This window comes from Cuculus canorus, chromosome Z (assembly GCF_017976375.1).
Source record: "Cuculus canorus isolate bCucCan1 chromosome Z, bCucCan1.pri, whole genome shotgun sequence".
NCBI classification, from domain to species: Eukaryota; Metazoa; Chordata; class Aves; order Cuculiformes; family Cuculidae; genus Cuculus; species Cuculus canorus.
The window spans coordinates 53,521,757-53,546,521 of NC_071441.1; positions in this window are offsets into that span (position 1 = coordinate 53,521,757).

Below are 24,765 nucleotides of genomic sequence, written 5' to 3' on the forward strand. Positions count from 1 at the left end.
TAACTAATGTCTCTAATTTCCTATTACTTCAAATTGAAATTAGTCTTAAAAGATAAGAATAAACTCCCTATCCAGAAAAACTTGTTATCAGCTCCTGACACTTTTTTATGATTAACGAAATCCTGTATGCTTTTTTAATTTGATTCCTATATTTAACCACTCAGATATTTGTGTACATAATATCTAAAAGTGAGTTTTTGGTGAATTTTCTCTTGAGAAATTAGAAAATTCCCTGAACTATCTCAGTGCCTGTGAAGTTTTTTAATTATGAAATAATTTCACCTGGTTACAAGACAAGGGTGTATAAATTTTCCATCATATATTAGATCTGGAGAGTCCTGTTTCACAAATTTTCTTTGATTTTCCCTTTGTTTAATGCTACTACTACTCAGCCTTTTCTAGGTAGGGAAACTATAGCCATCCACAAGATCTGGTAACCATTGAAAGATTAAGTATTAGCCCGATAATATAGGAAAAAAAGTATATAAAATAGCCTTTACTTTTTCAATGTTTATTTCTGAGGTACATCAGTTCTGGTTTCATGATGTCCAACAGCAGTTACTGCTGTCTGACATCCATTCCTGGGATCTCCCAACTGTCCTATTGCCCTTGCTGCTACTAACTCCTTAAACTCATTCCTGGCCTTGTCTTGTGGACTTGATAACACCCCTTGGCTCATGATCAAGCTCTTATTTTGCTTTCTGAGCCATTTGCTCCTCCAATGTCTCCAGTTTGGCTGGTTCTTGGCTTTGGTATGTGCCCAGAGTATTAACCTCTTCAGCTACTTGAGTGCTACTAAATTGAATTATTCCACAGCTGTGGCCTCAGTGCCAACCATTCCATACCCATACCGTTCCTCTCTCTTACCCAGAAGAACAGGACAGTCTGATATAAAATGTCTACTGCATTATAAGAGGCTCTTCATCTGTGCAAATGCTTAAACTGTATCTTAAGGCTATGTCAAGGATTGTTCTAGTTGAACAACAAAAAGAATTGAGTTAGAACACCCAGGTAACTAAGGTCACCATGTGATGCTATTATGGATGTAATTGCTGGTCTGTAACCTCATCTTACCTCTGGTTTTACATCTAGTACTAGTCTTCAAATATATAACTTTTGTCTTCATTGCCCAGTTTAAGTTCCCAAACAGCCCTGTACCTACCCAGTGGCAGTCATACTGACAGATGCGCCTGTAGACCTGGAGGTGACCGTGATATATTTTGATTTTTTGTTAGTTGGCCCTGCCAGAGCTTTTCCTATTTATTTTTTCATGTACCAAAAAGGCTGATGTAGCATTTAAAACACTGAAATGTAGTCTCATTTTCATTACAGAAATTTTATTCCATCACTCCAGCTCCTACATAATACAGTTTACATACTCACAAAAAAAACAGTGCTTTTTTTTAAGCCAGTATCACAGTTTTTACAGATTGCATCCACAAGGTCATATTTTTCCTCTATATGTGCTCCTTACTGTAAAAATAAGTTATAAGACTTCTTTTGTATATATTCAGATTTTTTTTCTCACCCTCAATCTGCCAAGGTGCTACTATGTAATGAGTACATCATTACAAGTACTATGTGTATAGTTAGTAGAGATATGTACTAGTTTGTAAATGACTCTGTAAATTATCAGCACTAAAATAAATGTCTGCTAGGAATGGTAAAACAATCAGAGAACTAGATATGAAAACGAATGACAATAAATAAAAACAAAAACAGCCAAAAAAATAAAACAGATCACTTTATTGTGAAAATCATTATTAAAAAAAGAAAAAGTAGAAGAAAAAAAATCTATCCTATTTCCAGTGGCACGGCCATATAAACAGCCATGGAGGTGGAAGATCAACAGAGCCAAATGACTTAAAGCAGGTTATAAATTTCATTTATTATTCATGTACTTTACTAACTGAAGCCATTTAATCTAGCAATGTGTGTACATACTTTAAAAGTTCAGCCACTTATTTTCAAGTTGTACACAAGAATAAGCAAAAACTCTAGAAATATTTTAATAGAATAAAATAGTTCAGAATAGAATTTATTTTATTCCTAGGTATTATAACTACTTTTTTGTTTATTTTTCCAAATATCCATTCATCAATTTATTTATCCACATTAAAATAATTTCTTCGTTTTTTGGATTCCGAAGTTTACTGATGCATACTTCAAACAAAAAAAAAAAAAAAAAGAAAAAACACAGCACCACCACACACACGTATGAAATTTTAGTCAATATTCATTTTCAAGCTTGCTTTGCCATTAATTTATGTGAACGATAGTTCAGAAGTATCTAGGACTGTCAAGCAGAAGTGGTACACAAAAGGTTAAATGGACAAGTACTGACAGGTCTTGCAATTCACCAAGCTATTTATGATGAGCAATGCATTAGAGCTTGAGTCCTGCTGAGAAAGATCAATAGTGATGTATTATCATAGCTATTTCCAATGACAGGAATAATAATGCAGTATTTATTTCTGACACAAGGTTGTTTCAAGCATAATTTTTTCCTCTCCCATGATTTGGGAGGCACCTCAATCTAGTGCAAAATAGAGATATCTCACTGTGTTTAATATTCTAGTTCCACTCAATCTAGCTACTAAATAATTTTTTTCACATCATGTTGGCTAATTAAACTTCCTGTAAAGATTGTGATAATTGAGTGTAAGGATCCTATCAAAAGCAGTAAGACTGCAAGGCAGCAATATAGCCTTCTACTTTTAACACCTCTCTTTCTAAACTAAAGGGGAATAAACAAATAACTACCCTGTGGCTCTATGTCAGTTGAAATACAGAAAAATCAGATAAGATAAAAGAATTCAAAAACATTTCTCCTAACTTAGGAAAGTGATTCCATGGGATGTAAAAGCAACATAAATCTAGGGATAATTCAAATGTTCCTGAAAGGATGAATTTTACTTACTTTTACTTCGTAGGTCTTTAATCACTTTCACGGAACTTTTTAGATCCTAAACCTCTTTGACATATTATTGGGTGTTTTCCTCTTCTCCACTAAGCTGTCATGAATACCCCACGTCAAAACATAAACTGGCAGCTATTTTCTTATTTTCTGTGGAGTAAAACTGCTTCAAGGATATTATCTAGTAGCCTGTAAGGAGTGAAGTCAAAGTCATAACTAGAATTAAAATTCAAGGCTACCTAGATCCTAGTTCTGTGTATATAGATAGATAGATTTATGATTATCTAAAATAAAACATCCCGTTTATAACTATCTGGAAGTGCCTTTTATCATTTAAGGTTTTTTACATCACACTTCAACTCTGGAAAAAAATAGTCAACACTTTCTTATTTTTAAATCCCTAATGGATTATTTACATACATTTTTCAGTATGCTTTGAGACACAATTCGCCTTGATAATTGTTAAATATCTTGATGTGTTTATTAATAACTGTCAACCTTTTGTCACAAATGTGCAATTTCTTTTACAACTTATCTGTTGATTCCTTAGGAAGTGTTTTGACTTCCCATAAATTAGGGGTTATTTTGAAAGATTTTTTATGTGTGTATGTGTGTATATATATAAAAATAGGTATTAAACATCATCTGGAATACTACTTAGAAAGAAGCTTGGTTTATACTAGTATTTCTCCATCCATCTGGTTTAACAGTGGGATCAGAGAGGGATTTCAAAGACTATTAACTAAAGTAGGATAAGGATTTTTTTTTTTATTATTCTCTGTTTGTTTTCCCAAACTTCTTGCTTCCATTCTTTTTGGCTTTTCTCTTGTTTCTTTTCCATGAATCTTATTGTTTTAACAAACTTACACAATAAACCACTTGTAAGACTGCTCTTCTTTGCACTGAAATTTGGGCATTCTTAGCACTACTGTTATGAAAACCAGCAGAACATGTCAGCCATCCCGATTTTTTAAATTTCAGCCTTATTAGAAACTCTGCCTCTATGATTGTTAATTATGAATTGGGTGGACAAAGGAAGGAAATGAAAAGAGGATTGCTCATTCCCAATTTATTCTAAAAATTCTGGGCTATGTTAAGTCATGTGGACAGAGATCCACATTGAAGATAGTGGAGAACAGCAACATATTGTTAATTAAGAGGGCATCTTGGAAATCACACAGACTTACATATTTCTTACATCCAGCATGACCATGGAAAAGATATTATAAGCACATGCTTCCATAGAAAAAACAAAGTGCATTTCCAGGTTCTAGTCAGCCAGTTCTGTTCTCCAGTCATGAGGTTGTGCAAAAATTTATCTTTTTTTTCAAGTTCTCTTAAAAACGTGTTTAGTGCTTCACAAGCACGCTGGCAAAAAGGATATAAATTTATTATTTTATAATGAATTTACTCTTCTGATTTTATAATTTTTCAAGGAAAAGACATGCCTTTTGAAGGCATAATAGTTATACATAGACAATCTATCTTTAATTTTAGTAAGCTGAAATAGTACTATCATCAAACAATCTGATTATTCAAGGAGTCACATTCTAATTTTGCATAATTCAAATCTGGATATTTCAAGTATGGCATACCCCTACTGAAACACAGACAACAAGTAGGCTTTCCATGCTCCTGAATTATTTTCACAGTCGTATTTTAGGTATAATAAGAACTTATTCTCTATATATTTATGAAGTTATACATTCCCTGAGAAGATTTGTCAATATAGAGCAAGGAAAAGAGATAGCACATGTTTAGAAGTCTGGTAAGTCCAGTTACCTGTGCATCATAGAATCACCAGGCTTTTTTCAGCCCAATTTTTTTCAGCCGTGAACTTCAGTTTTGTTTCAAAAATATTATTGTTGAAAAAATCATGCCTACCAGAAGCTACTGCTTTGCCCCAGATGACATCACTCATATGAAGGAAAACTCCCAAATGATTCATGTCAGTAGCCATCCTCTTGGTGCTACCTTTTCACCTTAAGCTCCTTGGCCAATGACTTGAGATATTTGCCTAATCTTGTGTGCCCCAGAAAGTTACTGCCCTCTTTCAGAAAGGAATTACTTTCAGAAAACATTAATATCAGTTTTCTTAACTCACACTTTATAAACATTCAAATACTAACCTCTATAGAAACACAGTGAAGGTCACATAAGCCTTCAGAAATTAATTTTTGAAAACAGGGAAAATTTCGATATTTACCTGCTTTCTGAGCCCTCCGTGTTGTTCAAGAAGCAGATATGTTTCTTCCTGAGGTGAAACCAGCTGCGTGTTCTGCTCTGCACTAAGCTGCAAACTTTGAAGCAAATTAATAACCTTGTAAATGTGTTAAATATCAAGCTCAGCATCTACTCAGATGTTCCTTCTGACTACCACACAGTGTCAGGTAACAAGATTGTGTAGGTTCAGCTGAAATCTATTAACAGGCACTCCTGCAGGCAGGAAGTACTTGTTTGTGTGCATTACTAAAATTTTGCATATGAACTATGATTCACTTGCATCAATCACATGTAAATTACCCGTTTGCCACTCAAAAGCTCCTTTTAATATATTGTTCTTGTTTGTGCTGTTCATACTGGATTCCATTTTCCCATGCACCATGCCAAATTGTTTTTCTCAATCAAATGCCAAGCAACAGGTTCAAACAGTGTTTCTAAAATGAAATGTCTGCTTAACTCTTTGAATACTTTACTAAGGATAAGTCTCATACGACCAAGATCTATTGTCTGCAGTTAGACATATCCTTCACTTTTTTCTGCCTGAAGGCTTGGCTTACCATCTTGCAACCAGGAACAAGTTCAAAATCTTCCCTGCTATTCTATTACTTTATCCAGAATGTTGCCTTTACTCCTTCCTTATAAATAGTCTGTTCCCTTATAGGTGAATGATGATACAAAAGCCTGCTCCTACTTCTCTCTGTGTCTGAGAAACAGAGTATCTAAGTAGGTTGACTGAAGCTAACACAACAGCCAGGTATGTCTTTTGTCTCAAATCCAGAGGCAAAGAAATTTCTGAGGGATTATAGACATGTTTATTATCTGGGGGCTGAAACAAACACAGTCATCAGTCTTCTTTATAAACTCTACAACAATTCATTTCCAGTAGTTCAAAGCAGTTGTTGAAACTTTAATTAGTTTGGTGACTTCTGAATATTCCCATTGGGTGGGAAAAATAAAACTTGGAACCCAATTATGGCAAGTAATTAAGAAGTTGTATGACAATTGCAGTGCTGATGTACTTACGCCAAATAATGCACAATTTTCTAATCTACAGCCATTATTCTTGCACTTTGCAGCTTTATCAACCACATGTTGGATATGCATATATGCATTTAAATAAGTAACTGCAGGAAATAAAAGAGAAATAAAAAAAGCTGTTTGATGTGCTGAATCAAAGTTATAATGAATTGTATAATATATTATATAAAACATGTATTTTATCACTCCTTAATACTACAGTTTGGGGAAATATGTCAGTATTTTTAGGGGGTTTTATATGTTATGGTCTGTTACACTTATTTGAATCATAGAATCATAGAATCACTAGGTTGGAAAGGACCCACTGGATCATTGAGTCCAACCATTCCCAACAATCCCTAAACCATGTCCCTCAGCACCTCATCCACCCGTTCCTCAAACACCTCCAGGGAAGATGACTCGACCACCTCCATGGGCAGCCTCTGACAGTGCCCGATGACGTTTTCTGTGAAAATTTTTTCCTGATGTCCAGACTGAACCTCTCCTGGTGGGGCTTGAGGGCATTCCCTCTTGTCCTGTCCTCTGTCACTTGGGAGCAGAAACAGTCTATTTCCTCCATAGATTGCTATGTTTCAGAATTTTCTCAATGAAAAAAAATTAAATCACTATAAAACTCCACATAAATGCTGCAGAAAATAATTAATTAAATGCATATCTTATATTACAGGTATTGGAGAATGCTGAAGACCAGGTCCCTGTCTTTTTCAAAATAATAAAGCTGGCTTCTCACATGGGGGAGGAATGTGAAGTACTTTGATCTGTTTTACTTAAAGTTGGGTAAAAGAATGTCATGAAGTTAAAATAAGACCTGAAATTTTAATATAAGACAGTAAAGATTTTTTTTATTATTTCTTTTTGCTCCTGCTGAAAATATAAGAGACTTTGAAATAAATAGACGTTAGTGTCATGTCATACTGCTGTGTCTTGATCAGTTACTAAAAAGTATCACAAGCAAAGAATCATAAGAGAAAGTAAAGATACTCCTTTTACTTAGAAACCACATATCAAACATGAGCTTTGAACCAATCATCTGAAACACTAAGAAAAATCAATAAATCTACTAGTGTCTTTTGAGTGAAAAAAACTATAGATGGCATTCTCTGTCCTTGATACACAAACTACCTGAAACCAATTAAAAAGGACCTACAGTTACTGTGTATGTAATTCGTTAGAGAGGCTTCTCAACATCTTACTTCTGAAGTAACTCTCCAAAGTGATCAACTGCCCTCAGTTTCAATAGACTGTATCAACCTCACAGGTATTCTTACCAGAATATTAACTTCTCCCTTTTTAAAGTCACAAACCGAAAAGGTGAACTATTTGCTGGTTTTCCAAAAGAGCATAATTTAAAGAACGGTTTCCCATAACCCTAACCCCAGCAAGACCCTAACCCCGTACAAGAATATCATAAACACTACCTCTCCCCTTTCTGAAGCTAAAACTTAAGCTGAATAGCTTATCCTTCACAATCTGTGTTTGCTTAACATGCTGAATGAGTATTTATATCCACTAGTAGTTCTTCACCAGAAGCTTAGAACAATGAAATTCTATGGTTTATTTTCATTGATTTGCAGCTACTAAGAAAATCATAAAGATCTTGTTCAATTTAACTTGTGCAGTACCAAGTGCTTTTTGCTACATATCAAATACTCTCAAACTCAAAAAGCAAAGATAAACATCTGAATAAAGATACATATAGCATTACCTAAAAGACAATCTAAAAATTAACTGGTAACTTAATAATTACATAGAAATTTGAATTTTACCTAGAATCTTTAAAAAGAAATACCATGAGGTCACCAAAAGACTATTCTGAAAACAGAGAAAAAAAAATATTTTACATAAAATATAATCCAAAACTTTTACAACCTCTTACTTTTATTTTCTTTTTAAAATTGATGAATTATTTAATTTAAGTGAACTTTCCACGGACTACATAATATGTGTCATGTGGTAGTTACTACCCTACAAAATAAAACAACAGGACATCATTTTACCCACAACTACAACAAGAGGTTTGGCAGGAAACTTTCTGCCACACTGAAAAAAATGTATCAGAGAAATAGAGGATTGAAGGGAAAATGTCAGAATGACCATACTGACAGGAAGAATTCTTCTGGAAACTATAATTTACAGTAAGCATGATTTTTGCTATAGATAAAAACTGAAACCAAAGTCAGTAAATGAAGTAAATTTCTCTCATTTCCTACAAGATAAGCCTGTGAATTATGATAGAGTCATTATGTAGACTACAATTTACACATGAATAATCCAAAAAGTTTTATACAGCATTTTACTCTTCAATAATGCTGTAGAATTTGGTATATGTGTGTACAGTGTCTCACTATCCAATTAAAAACTCAAGATAATCTAAGAAAGGGGTAATCTCAGGCAATTCATAACTATGCATGCTTATGAGCTTTTAGAGCAATTTAGCTTTGTACATCAAAAGAGAGAAAAACTGATATTCTATGCCCATGATGTTCTGAAGTTATAAAGGATTTATCTTAAATGAGCCACAAGAAATTAAAGTCAATCATAACCTGATAGTATTACTTTGTGTCATGTGTATGTTTGTTTCAGCATCAGTTAGGATGAGGGTGCTAAATAAAGTAGATAGAAAAGAAATAAAAGGATATTTCTGTAGACAGTTTGCTACTACCATATACAGACAACAACATTGCTACTCCACTACAAATTAAATTAATATTTATTACAAATATATGATGTGGAGTTAGTTGGAGCAAATTGTAGTCTGGAGTAAGCTGGGATACTGGAAAGAACTGGAAAGGAAAAGCAGGAAATTCTGTTGGTGTGCAAATCCATTGTGGAGCAAAGCCTGTTTCTGATACTGTTAGTCACTGGAAAAACAGTTAAAAAGAGTATCGAGAAAGCTGGAGATTATGAGATGAGTAATTTAAAAAATATTCAGAAGGAATGGTTTTTCACACTGAATATGGAAGATTTTTAGAACTAGTTCAAAAGTAAAAAACCAGGAATGTAAATGAAAATCTTACCTGGATGATAAAAATTCTGGAAAAGGATGTGAATGGGTCCCATATTCAGGCTAGTAGATCAGATACAACGTAATCAAGTAGTTGATAAGAGACTGTTATATGACCTAAGATCTGACGTCAAGACTCTATCAATAAAGACCTGCCACCTTCCACTGCATGGCCACTCTATATAAAGAGCTCTGAAGAACTATGACAAAAGCTGCAACAAAATTTCAACTCCTCAGCAGTATTTGAGTAGATAGTTTATATGGAGAACATCTTTCTCCTTTCCCAATGAGACTGACACCTATTTTTTCCATTTTGCTTTTGTCATCAACATTCATTTTAACTCGTTGCCAGCCCAGTCCTTTCAATTGCTCTTTAACAAACTGGTTCATAATTATGGTAACTAGAAACAATTTCTTTAAACAGACATGAACACAATGATCTATCCTGTATTATACATCATAAGGGAAAACTTCTTAAATGACTGCTATTAAGTCAAGCAACTTAGTAAAAAAATTATTTTCTTGGTATAAGAGTTTAATTGCTTCTGATTGTAGTATGTGGTCTGTTACACTTGTGAGTTTTTAATAGCTTCTTAACTTGTTTCTCAATTTAAATACATATCTTCATACTAATCATGTCAAAAGCACTCAGACAGGCTCTGGTTTTCACATGGACATATTAAAAACAATAGTGGACAAAAGCATTCAAAACTATTCTTTGTGAGCATTATACATAAGTAACCTAAGTCATCCTCATTTTCAGAAGGGCAAAGCCTCTGCTCGATATCGGGAATCTAAGAGAACAAATGTGGGAGCAATTAAGCAACACGTTATTAAGTTTATGTTTTCCTATTTGCCTCTGTCTCAAACATTTTTAGATGGATTTAATTGTTGCTTTGCACTGATCAAATGCAAAAAAAATAGAGTAAAATCAGACTATGATAAAATTGAAAGTATCACTTTTAAGGAAGTACATACTTTACTACTTAAAGTAAAACATACACTACCTTTTGGGAACCTTACAAAATATACATGTAGGAATTAAGATATTCCATCCTTTACATTTTGACCAACTACTCAACCTGAGTGTCATATCATGAACCTTTTTCTTTATTCAGTTCTACTTTATTATATCCACAAAACCTGGACACAAAAGTGTGGTTTCAGGATAACATTAAAAAGACACATTTTTAAATAGCTCTTCCTTAATGAAATACATAGTATTTCTCTAATAAAATACCTAGTTATTCCACTACCTCCTTTTGTTTCTCCAGTTTTTTTGCTTCTCCAGTTTAATTTATTGAAATTATGCTTATTTTATCTTCTATATACAGCTACCTATTCATAAGTGTTATTTCTTACTTTGTTGCAGTCTCTAATCCTGTAACACTCTCTAGTTGCTTTTTAAAGCCAAGCAGTAACAACTGTTGGTGTTCCAAATTGCCTTCAACCTTCTACTTTAACCATTAGTAGTTTTCACAAAGCAGCACTCAACAGCACTGTGAAACAAATGTCCAGAGTGAGAGTTTGTTTACTCATTCAATGAAGTTCCAATTTAGTCACTATCCCAAAACAGTAGTGTTTTATTTAATATACCATTATCCTCTGCTGATACCATTCCAGTTCTGTTACAGCCTACCACGTGAATAGAAGGAATAAATCCTATCAGACAGAATATGTGCCAAAACTACAAGGAAAAAATGATGTGAAGAGCACAGGGATTTCCCTTACAGAATGGTGATATAACTTCAAATAATTAAGTTTTCCTTAAACATTTAGTTTCTACTAAGTAGTTTGAAAAAAAAATCTAATTAAAACTGAAACTAATAAAATAACTAATAAAAATTAACTAATAAAAATTGAAATTATAGTGGCATCTGTATTTTAAATCAAGCTAGAAAGTTAATAAAATCAATACACTCACGCTAGTTTAATTTTTAAATATTCATTTCTTTCTGAATAAATTTCTGACTATCTGATGTTAATAACACATTTTTTATGAAGAGTCAAAATTATTTTTTAGAAAAAGCAAAGGGAGACCAAGCAAATGTTGTATTTTCACAGAAAAAGCAAATTGTTTTTTCATGGGTTATTATACTGGATACATAAAGTACATTTAAATAAAGATTCCTTTTTGTAGTATTCATAGACTTATTTTTATTGATTGTCATCACACAAAACTCTGTGACTGCCCTCTTGCCCTTGTTATTCTGCTAATATTGAAACGTACAATTTTCCATTCATAAAATTAAAGTCAGGGAAAAGATCTTCTGAATATTTTTTATGAATATTAATATGAAATTATTTGACTCATTTTTAAAGTGAATACATGCAGTGCCTATTGATTCTGCAAGTTCAATGTACCTCCTGCTAAAGCTACCATGGTGTCTTGATCAAAATCAGTGCATGAAAAAAGATCATTAGATTGTAATTCTGTGTAAAAATTAGTTGTAACATTTTTTTAAATTTTATTATTTTTTCCTATTTCATAAACTCACAAACTTTAATTAACCTCACAACACAACAGCAGGAGTTAAATTGTATATGCTGTCATTGTTGATTAAAAGCACAGATTATTACGATTAATTACAATGGTATAAAACTTTATATGAAAAGCCATGAATAAGCAAAATTTGACTCCAAAATTGTGATTTTAATTGAACACTAGGCACAGTTCTGTGTGTTAAGATTTATGAAATTGTTCAAATAAATTTGTCTAAGAATTGAAATAGCTCTGATACGATCTATTACTTTGTGGATCACTTAAAATGGGGTACTCATTTCAATAACATACTTCATATGAATAAGCTTACTCTTCAACGTCACAAAATCAAAATTCTTGTTCCCTGATAGAAAAGACTACTATTTGCTTGACTGTTCTGATTCTGGAAATTAGTTGCATTAGCTCACTGGTAAATCACATTTTTGCTTCTACTCATTTTCATCTCTTCAACCACTTTTTGTGTTGAGGACCAAGAAATTCAAAATATTGTAAAAGACTGTATCTCTTCTCACAAGCCAGAAATATTTTCTATCTTTCTACCTAAGTCACTCTCTTTCATCACAGTATTTGCACAGAAACAGGTATTGAAAGAATATGCATACCTGGAAAAACTTCTTCATTAAGAGGAATGTCAGCTTTTGAATCTTTTGTGCAGATAATACTTGGAATCTCTATCCTTGGAGATACTCAACACCCAACAGGAGAAGTCATCAAGCAGTCTGGTCTAACTGGACCTGTTTTGAAAAAAGGTTAAGTTGCAGGTCCTCTAGATCCTTCCAACACCAGTTCTTCTATCATTCCATGTTTATACTTGGTTTTTAATTATTTGGAGTAAATTTTGCTTTTTTTGACCCCTTTATATGCAATCTCACAAGTTCCCTGAAACTCTTGTAACCCATTTGAACTCACTATTTTCCAATAAGAGATTTACTCAGATATTGATATTAAGGACTTTATTCTCCTGTAGAAGTTCTTAGTGATTGCAATGGCATTGTTAAAGAAAACTATAGGCGACAGTTAATAAATCACAGGCTTTCAATAACAACTTAGATTAATAATTTGAATATGCATTACCTCCAGATCTCTCTGTGATATAAATAGAATTATGTAATTCTTTACCTTCTGTGGAAGAAACTAATTTGGCATCTGACATTTTCTAATAAAAGTGACTTGGAAATGACAATGAAGATTCAGATAATTTTTGAGGAGGATAGTGGTATTGAAATCAGAAAAGTAAGCTATAAATAGTCTTGAGAAATCTATTTGCAAGAGGTATTCATGGAATCATAATAAAGAGAGAAAAAGACCAAACATAGGGAACTCAAATAATACAATGCAGATAAAATACAATGAGTTTTATATAAATGTCAGATATTCTAAAGGATACAATGAAAATGTATAACTTGAAAGAGATAGACAGGATCAGCCATAATTTCCATTGCAATTTGATATTTTAAGAATATTTAAAGTACTGATAATAGATTTCTAATATTGTCCCTTACAAAGAGATCCTTTGCTATCAAATTCTTTGATGAGCATGATTTTTGTGAGAAAAGAGCAAGATCAATTACTCAAATAACAAACAGCGCATATTTGTTAGATATTATGGTCAGCATCTATTTAGTCATTCTCTCCGCTTACTATTATTTTTAGAATGTTGAAAAACTATGCCAGAATAATAATTATTGAATACAAGGCATTTTTATGTTTGTTTTTCCTGCTTTAAGGCAGCCTTGATTTTTTTTTTCTTACCTGTCAACTTTCCAAAGGAAGCACAAGAGCTTTTTATAACACGGGAATTAAATCTGGCAAGAAACCCTGCAGAAAAAACTTGAAGTCTCTGCTTCTTTTTTTTAATTAAAAATCCCATACCACTGATTCTTGCTTGCTTGGTTTTGTCCTACACGGTTTTTCTACCTTAAAAAAAAATCCTTTTTTTTAAGAAAAGTCTTAAAATCTTTTAGTTTAATGCTGAAGCAGAGAACAAAAAATTGCCATCTTAGTAAAAATGTTCTATGTCTTTCTTGCATTGCTATGTATCAGTCTATTTTGATATAGCAGTGACTGAACATTAATTTTATTAATGTTCTTGCCAAACTTTTCTCAAGTATTAAGTCACAAGTCAAGGCTGAGGACAGCCAGAGACCTCTGTGGCCTGCAGCAGACAGGTACATGAGGTTTGTGATTAAAATATTCAGAAAGTTATGATGACTAAAAAGCAGTGACTTGACATATAAGTGGACATTCCATGTGTTTTAAAATAAAAAGTCAGTGATTATCTACAAGAACCAAAATTTCTACTTATACTAAGGATTCTTTGGCTAGCTTTGGTGAATATACCATTATATTGAAGACCTTTTCTAAGAGTGTAAACCTGTACAAATTAGGTTGTCTGCAAAGATGAAACAGCCAATGTGTTACTTGATGTTCTTGAAAGCGAAGTTCATTTTTTTCTGGAACACTGAACTCAATAGCATGATTTATTCAATATTCCAGGGCAGAAAAACAGAATGTACTGAGAGATAACTGCATTAAATCACTGATGTTTTACTGTAGTACTCACACTGAAACACACACAGAGACACACACAGAGATATTTTTTTTCCTTTCAATTATTTTGGTGAGAAACAGATTGGTAAGTTGTTGGTATTTATGTTTCAATGAAAACTGTCTACAGGAGAAGCATACAGGAGGCCTCAATTCTAGATGCCATCTGGACTGAAACATTTTTTTCTTACAACCCTATGACAGGAGTCAAAGACATAGGGCAGTACTGCCTTCACCTAGAGCCATTTGAAGTGGTATAGTTTAACAAGACTGGGCTACCATGGAGAAGCTGGTGATTATGACACATAATGTCTAGAAGAGGATGTCTTTGGAGAAGCAGTTGAAGGCTCTGCAGAATATCTTACAACATCTGAAATGACACTGGTCATCTGTGATTGGGTAAGTGAATTCTGGCCTTAACTGAGAGAGCTCAAAACTTGACCAAAGTGAAGAGAGCTCAGTGAGACATACAAGAAAACTAATGAAAACAAAGTAAGAAGTCTGCTGATTTTTTGGTAAATCAGAGGTGTGATATTTCATGCCTGTCAAGAAGTTATCACATAACCTCATATAATGATACAAGGAAGGCTGAACACAATATGAAATCCAGAGGAGCTTCTCATACATACCTGCTGCTTCTACTTGTAAAAAAAAACATTCAAAGCTATCACGGTTTTAGTAGACTTTTGAAGCAAGATTCAAAATTGTAGTCTCAAAAAAACTGCAGTCCCATTTTTTTCACTCACAGAGCTGTTTTGTTCATACATAATGACACTGAGATGTTGAAACTCTGAGTGTTAAATACTTATGATAGAGACTCTCCCCATTGCAAGGGATTACAAAATTTAGAAAACAGTTACCTTTACCTTGATAAGTGAGTAAGATGGAAAAACATTTTTAAAAATAATTTGCCTTTTGCTTTTATTTGCCTGGATGGTCAGACTTTTGACAGCTCATTTTACTCTCCACACATTATCCTGGCATAATCATTATTCCATTCAATGTATATACATTTATTTTCATGGTATCTATCTCAAATTTCCTTTTTCAAGAACCACCATAAAAAACTGACAAGCAAAATAGTAATAAAAAAAGGACCCCTGCTGGTCCTTAAAAGATTTATTATCTCTTTCACTGCTTTCTTTCCACTTATGCTGCTCACACATTTCTTCTCATTCAAGATAACCCATGGTGAAATTTTCTTTACAATTATGCCTGCTTTACAAGGAATATTTAAATCATAAACATACAAACAGACCCATTGATATTTCATATTTTTTTCTGTCAAAAAATTCATGTGACCAAAAAAAAAAAAAATAATCTGAAATCTTTCCTGGAAGGGGGTAACCTGGAACTGCCTGCTCACAGGGCTTGGCTGCTAAGGATTCTAAGACAATTAAACAAAGATACTTCTGAGGACAGCGGTACCTGTGAATAGTTACCTGAGTTAAGCAGGTTTTGACTAATGAGTTGTAGCACCTTCATAAGTTGTAATTTTTATTTGAAAAAGAAATAATTGAGGATTTATTCAATTTACAAATCTAATTAACAGTGTTTTTCATTTGAGTAGGGATTTTTTTGTGAACTGAAGCCTTTTGTCTGCCCTCCTTGCCTGAAACAAAATTTCTCACAATATAAAGGAACAATCTTTACTAAAAGATTGAGTTTCTTGTCAATAGAGTCAATATGAAATTATTATATATGGCTAATTTAGAGTAAATATTCCTTGCTAATAAAAAGTAAAGACTAAAACCCCCTGAAAATGTCAATGAAATTAAAACATTACCTCAGTTTAAACTGAAAGTTCAAAACAAAAATTATCAACTTGCATATGAATGTTTTGAATGAAAGCATTTCCTTTCTCCATTGAAAATTCTAACCTCATTAAGTGAAATCCAATGGTGAAAACTGTCAAGATTTTTAAAAATATTTCAGCTAGGTGCATTTCTTTAATGTGTTGAGATAAAAACAAACCCACAATTTTCAGGATAAATAGATCTGAATTGCATTCTCATTTATTAAGTTAATCTAATCAAATACATTTAACAGCATTTCTAAACAAAACTCTAAAAGAAAAATTTAAACAATTTGCTATTTTCAACAAAAAAGCTACACAGCTCATAAGCTGATATGTGAAATTAAAGTGAAGTTGTCTTTCTTGTACATTACTGAATTTTCATTACTCTGTAAAGTATAATTACATCACAAAGTAAGCAAAGTCAATTCAATGGTGAATGAAAAGCCAGTGCTGCGAAACAGTATTAAAAATTGAAACTGAACAGTTTAGCTTTAACAGCTAATTTATTTAGGTACCACCCTAAGGCATCAACACCATTTAGTACTATTGCTTTAGTCTGCCTTGTTTGCACCATAGCTCTGAACAGAAGCATTTATGGAAAACAAATTAAGAACTTAAGGGAATTAAAAGGTAAATATTGAAATGAATGAGTAAATACACAAAATATCTGCAATCAGGCATCAAGTATTTGTTTAGAATTAAACCAGTGTAAATACAAGGTTCTGCTTAAGGAGCCATGTTTATTAATTAAATTACAAAAGATGTGGTGATACTAGGAATTTTTTAAGCAGAAGAAATTGCAGTGATGTTTTCAAAAAGCTTTCAAAGGCTAAGTCCAACATATGAATGCAGCTACAATTTTAAGGGGGATAATGAAGAGTTAGTAAGAGCAGTAAAATAGGGTGGAGACTTTTCCATTAGGAGGCAGAGATTTGACAAGTGGTTTACTTTTTTATAATATCTTTAAATATTTGAAGTATGTTTTTCTTATTTTCTTCTAGAAAAAAGCACATTTCTATGTGAGAGAAGTTTGCACCCTCCTATCAATTTTTCATCACCTTAACAGATGGTTAAATTTAGGATATAGATTTCACATGCTCTAAGTAATCACCATGAGAAAGTATATGAGCCTGTTGTTAATGACTGAAATTACTGTAGTAGTAAACAATATTTTATAGGAAGTTGGGAGGAAAAGATTCAAAGTTTACCATAGTCTTCCATGAAACTATTCTTTCCTCTTGCTCCATTCTGATATTAGAAGATGGATACAGAGACTTGGAGAGATTAATTTAATATTTTTCTCTCTTCTTACTTCTCTGGTCATAGAACTTCATTAAAGGAGATACTAACACTTCACTATCATGTTTTAAATTATGAATACCAAGAGGATTCAACCACGATATTCTCAGAATGATCTGGATTGCTCTTTTCTGCAGGAATACAGATGAAACTGTTGGCATATTACAGGAAAATCTCACTGAGAGTCACATTCACACCAGCCAAGACTTCAACTGCTAGGATCAAGTTTGATTCGCAGTGGGAGGTTCCTGTGACCACATGGGTGCCCCTTTTGACTGTCTTACCCACTCCTTCACTTCCTCCCTCACTCCTTCTCTCTCTGTGTTGAGTTTCTCATACTGTCTCAACCCTAGGTTTCCCTAGGCAAAGCCTCTGACACAAACCACTTAAAGCTATTTTATTGATGGTACAGCACCAGGTTATAGCTCAAGCTGGGTGCCTCCAGAGAGAGACCTCAAACAACAAAAAAACTTCCTGGGTGATTATGACCTTACAATCTAAATTCCCAACCCCCCACATGCTCTTCATGCAACAGTTAGTCCACCTGTGCTTTAACGGCTGGGGTCGTTTCATTCTTCGTTGATTCTTCTCTTGTCTATAGTAGACCATCTCTTTTCTTATCTTTAAGGCGTGCAGCTGGCATAGCTTCCTTATTTTCTATTTTGAACTGGCTCTGGAGCCTTCTTTTGTGTAATTCAGCAGAAGTTCAGCATAAGTTCATTGTAGCGAGGAGAAAAGGTCACAGCTTGTGACCTAAGACTTCACAAATTCAGCAACTATTGTTAAGCAAGTTCTGCTGTGTCATGCTTCTTTGAAGGTTTGAGAGGCATCTCCTATAGCTCATTTTCACAGGCTTCTGCTAAGAAACTAACTCTAAAAGGCTGGCCTATATTTTAAACTAAAAGGATTAGTATTCTTTAACAAGCGGCAATAGCTTCGCAGTTTTCCAGGTATGTATATTGCTAGAGGAATTGCTCAAGGTTAGACAAAATCAATGAAAGTGGAACTTTGGTTGACAGCTTAATGTGTTAGCCATCTTTGTTACTGTATATACAGACCCAAAGAAATGAACAGTACAAATTAAAACAGGAGGCAACATCCAAGATTCAGAGACCACTGCAAATTTACTATGAATATTTATTTTTTATATTATAAACAGAAAATAAACACGGTCATCTCACTTAGACATCTCCACTGACAATGTCTTGGTTTAAAAACAGAGATTTCAAAGAGGTGTAAACAACACAGAGTACATAAACAAATGATCATGATAATGTTCCTTTGAAAGTGTTCTTACACACACCCTATTATCTTTTGATATGGCCCCCAAATGACGGCAATCATCTTCTACAAGCACTTCTAACAGCGAAGGAAGGTAATAGACCTGGAAATCAAGGTAAATGTGATAAAGAAACATGAGGAAGGAAAAAATGGTATTAAAATTAGCTGTGGTCTAGGTTTTGTGTATCAACAAGAAAAAAAATCATGCAGTGTAACGCAGCACAATACTGTATTTAATATATATAAATTATTTTGAAGACTTCCTCTGTTATAATCATATTGAGTTGCCTTAAACAACCCCTCTGCGTTACTTCACAAGACAATAGAAGATAGAAATCTTCAGCTCCATAATGCAGTTGGTAAAAGAACAGTACATTACAATAGTATTGTTATTACAGTATTACAATATTGACATTGTAGTTAAAGTACTACTTTGACTGCATTTCAAAATATTATATATATATTATATAATATATGTATTATATTAATGTTAAGTTAACTTGCTTGAGGTTAGGTTTTCTTACGTAGGTTACATCAGGTCAAGGGCACTTCATCAATGCACTTAAGAAACCAACTAATTATGCTCTGGTTAGACCTATGTACTGATGTTAAGCAAGTCTTTCTATATTATTTGCTGTTATTTAAATGCCCAAACCCAAGGTTTGAACATGCAAACAAGACCGTCAACCTAAAAATTAGAAGTTTGGAACAACTAGTTAAAACTATTTAGCAGTTCTATTATTACTACAGTTTAACGAATATAGAATAGCCTAAGACACTCATTGTGTAAGCACTGTAAAGATTTTGTTCGTTCTCTCCCTAGAATAATTTGCAATAAAACTGAAAAAAGTACTCATTTTAATCTATTTTTACAGTTTACACACCTGGAAATACCTTTCTTCTGGTTTCAGAAAAAAGAAACTTTAGGCATTTCTTACTTTATGCGGAAGGTCATGAATTGCCAAGCAAAGAGCCTTCTCCATCAGGATTACCTGAGCAAATATTTTTACTGAAATAATTAATTCTTCCCTCTTATTTAAGATAAAATTCTAACTACTTGTCATCAAGTGATAGTTCTCTTTATCTTCAATGATGAAAAAGATACCAGACTATACTAATGATCCAGCAAACTACTGTCATATCCGTAAATTCACTTGGTGTTAGATTATCATGTCCAGCAAGCTCAGGCAGGTCTTTGGGTTTTTAATATTTTTGAAGTCATATCTAGCGAAGATACACCTCAGCATGAGACAAACCAAAAATATTATTTTATGGAACTGTGTTGGATTGACCTTGGCTGGATGCCTGCTGCTCACCAAGCTGCTTTATTACTCTTCTCCTCAGGACAGGGGCAGGGGAGAAAATAAGATTAAAAAGACTCATGGATCAATATAAAGGCAGTTTAATAAAGCAAAAACAAAGGTTGTGCATACAAGCAAATTAAAAATAGAAGATTTATTCTCTACTTCCCATCAGCAAGTGGTGTCCAGCCACTTCCCGGGACAGAGGGCTTCCATCTGCATAGCAGTTGCTCTGGAAGACAAATGTTGTTATAAAAAATTACCCACCCCCTCCTCCGTTTTTTTAGCTTTTATTGCTGAGTAGATATCGTATGGTATGGAATATCTGTTTGGTCACCTTGGGCCAGCTGTCTTGGCTGTGTTCTCTCCTGAGATCTTGCCCCAGCTTACTGGTGAGGCGGAATGTTGGAGAGACAACTTTGATGATATGAGAGTACTGCTCAATGGTAGCCAAAGAACTTGCGTGTTCTCAATACCTTTCTAGCTACCAACATAAAGCACAGCACCATGAGGACTAATGTGGAAAAAATTAACTCCATCTCAGCCAGACCAAATACAAGGACTATCCATTGACAGTTTCTTTTTCCCTGGAAGTCCAGTAATATCTAAATTTACTGGTATCCTAAGTTACATTATTGCTAGAATATCATTTTGCACTTCATTAACAACAACAACTGATCCTAATGTTCTGAATGAGCAAAAGCTGTTTACATTTCCTTTAATGAAAGCATTCACTATATTTTTTTCTGGGTGATGGGGTATATCTGAAAATCAACATTATTCCAATATGTCTAATTTAAATCTAGCAGTTCTAAATGCAAATGTACAAGCAGCAAAAGAATTTAATCTAAGAATTTCAAATGGATTTCAAAATAAACTTTCTCACTGAGAATCATCATCACTGAACTCTTCTCTCATTTGCTTTCACAATGTCTAAACAAAGTCGTGTTTTTAAAGACACATATTTTTCCTGTGCCTGTGCATCAAGATTTCAGAATATTCTGCATTAAAACATCCTTTTTTTCCAGTAATTACTTTACTAACCCAATATGTATGCCTCTGGTATATCACCTTTGTTTACTCAAATTAACTTTCTTTGAACTCTCATTTTTCCCTCTACTTCTGTTTGATGGGGAGGTGTTCTTCCCTCATTGCTTGGAACAAAACACATAAGCAAGTTCAGTTGTATCTCTGTATACAATTAATGTTCCACTTTCAACTCTTTATGCCAAAGGAAAACCCTCTGGACTCCATTGAAGAATTCTTGAAGGAAAAAGGGAGAAAATAACTCCACTACTGAGTGGCCTTTGCAAGTCAGTTAGGTAGATCACCTGAAGTATGTGAATGTGATTTGTAACATTAAGACAAGATGAACTTAAAAATTAAGGAGTATTTTTCTTAAACAAGTCGTAGCTGTGGAACATTCATTCTGATCTATGATAAGACACTGTGAGATAAACAAGATTAGTACTGCAATATGAAGAATAAAGAAAATGGAAAACAATTTAATTAATTTTTATATTAAGTTAGTTATCATGTAAGATGGTAAGATGAAAGGATCAGAAAGTGCAAAGCCTTCAAGACAAAAATATTTACAACAATCTAGCAAAGCACACAACAAAATGTAATATGATTTTTTTGACGGCTTAACTCTGGTAAAATGAGCTCAACTTAAGTGTATTCTTGAAAAAAAATATTTTCCAAGAGCAGAATTTGCACCACTGTTGACATACTAAAGACACAAAGAAAAGAAAAAAAACCTAAAATTTACATTCATTTATAAATAATATACTATTTTGATGACCCGTCATGAGACATCAGTCAATTTCTGTAAAAGACGAATTTTGTCATCTGGCCCACACATTTTTATTATGTTTCTTACAGAAAAGAATAACTATTTCCAAAATAGAATTTGACCATTCAAAATAGTATTTCGCATCCTTGAGCAATACAGATACAGACTTTTCTTTGATAGTACAGAAAAATTTACCTAAGACAGAAAACAGTAAACAATCAAAATGAATGGGACTAAAATTTTTCCATGTTATCAGACAGTAGGCTCAAAGTTCAAGAAACCACAAACAAAGAATTCATCAAATAATTGCTTTGCTGCGGTCTTCATATTTTTCTTTGGAGTTTGATAAAATAATTATAATTTAATTATTTGGTGTTTTTTTCACAGGAATGGGGATTAATTTATATTTCAATTACACAGAATGAAGCCACAGGAGTTTTGCAAATTTTCACTTCACATTTGATGATAAATTTCACATTTCATAGAATCATAGAATCATAGAATCATAGAATCATGAAACAGTTTGATTTGGAAGGGACCTTAAAGATAACCTGTCTCCAAACCCCCTGCCACGTGCAGGAACATCCCAATAGATCAGGCTGCCCAAGGCCCCATCTGACCTGGCCTTGAACACTTCCAGGGATGGGGCATCCACAACTTCCTTGGGAAAATTGTTCCAGTGCCTCACCACTCTCGTCATGAAGACTTTCTTCCTTATGTCTAATCTAAATCTTTCCCTCTACAACTCATAGCTATTCCACCTACTTCTGACACTACATACCTCTACAAAAAGTCCCTCCTCAGATTTTTTGTATGACCCTTTTAGGTACTGGAAGGCAGCTATAAGGTCTCCTTGGGGTCTTCTCTTCTTCAGGCTGAAAAACCCCAACTCTCTCAGCCTGTCCTCCTATGGGAGGTGCTCCAGCACTCTGTTCATCCTTGTGGCCCTTCTTTCGACCCACTCCAACAGCTCCATATCCATATCTTCTTATGCTGATGATTCCAGGACTGGACACAATAGTCCAGGTGGTGTCTCACAAGAGAAGAATAGAGAGGAAGAATCACCTCCCTCAATCTGCTGGCCACGCTTCTTTCGATGGAGCCCAGGACACTGTTGGTCTTCTGGGCTGTGAGCTCACGCTGATGGCTCACATCATTCTTCCCATCAACCAGCACCCCCAAGTCCTTCTTGCAGGGCTGCTGTCAGTCACATGACTTCCCCCCACCCTCCCCGATCCTGTACTGAAATCACGGATTGTCCTGACCCAGGTGTACGCCCTTGCACTTGGCCGTGTTGAACCTCATGAGGTTCTCACAGTCCCACTTCTCCAGCCTGTCCTGGTCCCTCTGGGTGACATCCTGTCCTTCCAGTGTGGCAACTACACCACTCATTTTGATGTCGTCTGCAAACTTTCTGAGGGTGCACTCAATCTCACTGTCTATATCATTGATGAAGATATTAAACAACACTGGTCCCAGTACAGACCCCCGAGGCACCCAACTTGTCGCTCATCTCCACTTGGACATAGAACCATCAACCACCACTCTCTGAATGCAACCATCCAACCAATTCGGTATTGACCGAACAGTCCATCCATCAAATCCACATCTCTCCAATGTTGAGAGGAGGATGTTGTGGGGGACTGTGTCAAAGGCTTTACAGAAGTCCAGATAGATCACACTCATTGGTTTTTATGTATCCACTGCTGTGGTTACCTCATCATAGAAAGCCACTATGTGAAGAGTTAATTTCTCTCATATACTTCTGTTTGCTACCAGTTTATTTATGTAAATCACAAGTTCACAGAAATCTTGGTGCTCCGTGTCTCCACAAAATACGTTTCTCTGATCTAAAGATCAGTTGTGTTTCACAAAAAAAATTGATTGTACTTTATCTGCAGTTGCCTTCAGGCGTTTGGAAAAGGAAATTTAAAAATATAAGACATCATGTTTCTAATAAGAAGGTACTGTGCATACACAGAATATTTTCCAAATTTTCGGTATTTTTTCTTGTATAGTATTTACTGCACTATATGCTGTATATACAAATCCCCAAGTACATAAAAATACTATTGATTTGCCTTTTATTTTCATCTCACATTTAATTAGAAAAATGGCAATTATTGTTTTGTGTTGTTTCATGTGAATTTTTTTTTCTTTCTTTAAATCCTTTATTGTTCTCTGTAGAGCATATAGATCATCCAAGACATTTCTGACCTTAACACGGATCTTGCCTTGCCTTACTCTTTATTAACCAAGTGAATGACCAGGCTCTTTATTTTCACCATGAAATGATCAAGTATGGCTGCATCAGAAGTTGTTTATCTGCTATATTAAGTCTTAATAATTGCAGAAAATCAGGGCAATTTAAAGACAGAGGTTTGCAAATATTTTAGGGTTATATAAAATATTCTATGGGGGAACTATGAACCAAATAATTGACTTTGGAAATAATGTAATCCTATGAACTGAGGACTAATACATTGTATAAGCACCAACTGTACACATACAAAATTTTCCTTCTTGACATCCACATTCCTTTATAAGTTACTTTTCAATTTTGAAGTGCTGAAGAACTTCAGAACTTCAATGTTGTAAAATGGAGTGAGGCATTTTTAAGAGTTCTGGACCTAATTAAATACATATTCTAAAATTCTACTGAGGCCACCAGAACAATTTCAAGAAATACTGCTCTTGGAAACCATGTAAAATAGTCTATTATAGTAGAAGCCAGAACCATGTAGATCGCTCACAAAGACTAATGGAACAAAATATTTTGCAGCAGGAAGTCTCTCCTCATATCCTGAAATTGGACTAAATGATGTGGAAGATTGAAGATGAGAGACATGGAGCCAAGTACTCCCAGCTTTTCATAGGTAAAAGCGCATCTTGCATTTGGCTGCAGTCCTGCAGATATTAACTGCAGATGTATAACAGCACACACTGCCTTCAGCCATTTGTGAGCAGATTGCAGTCTCTGCAGTTCTCTACACTTTCAATCCATACCTTTTTATTCCACTTCACGCTGTTTAATTACTCCTAGATTTTTCTCAAATTCT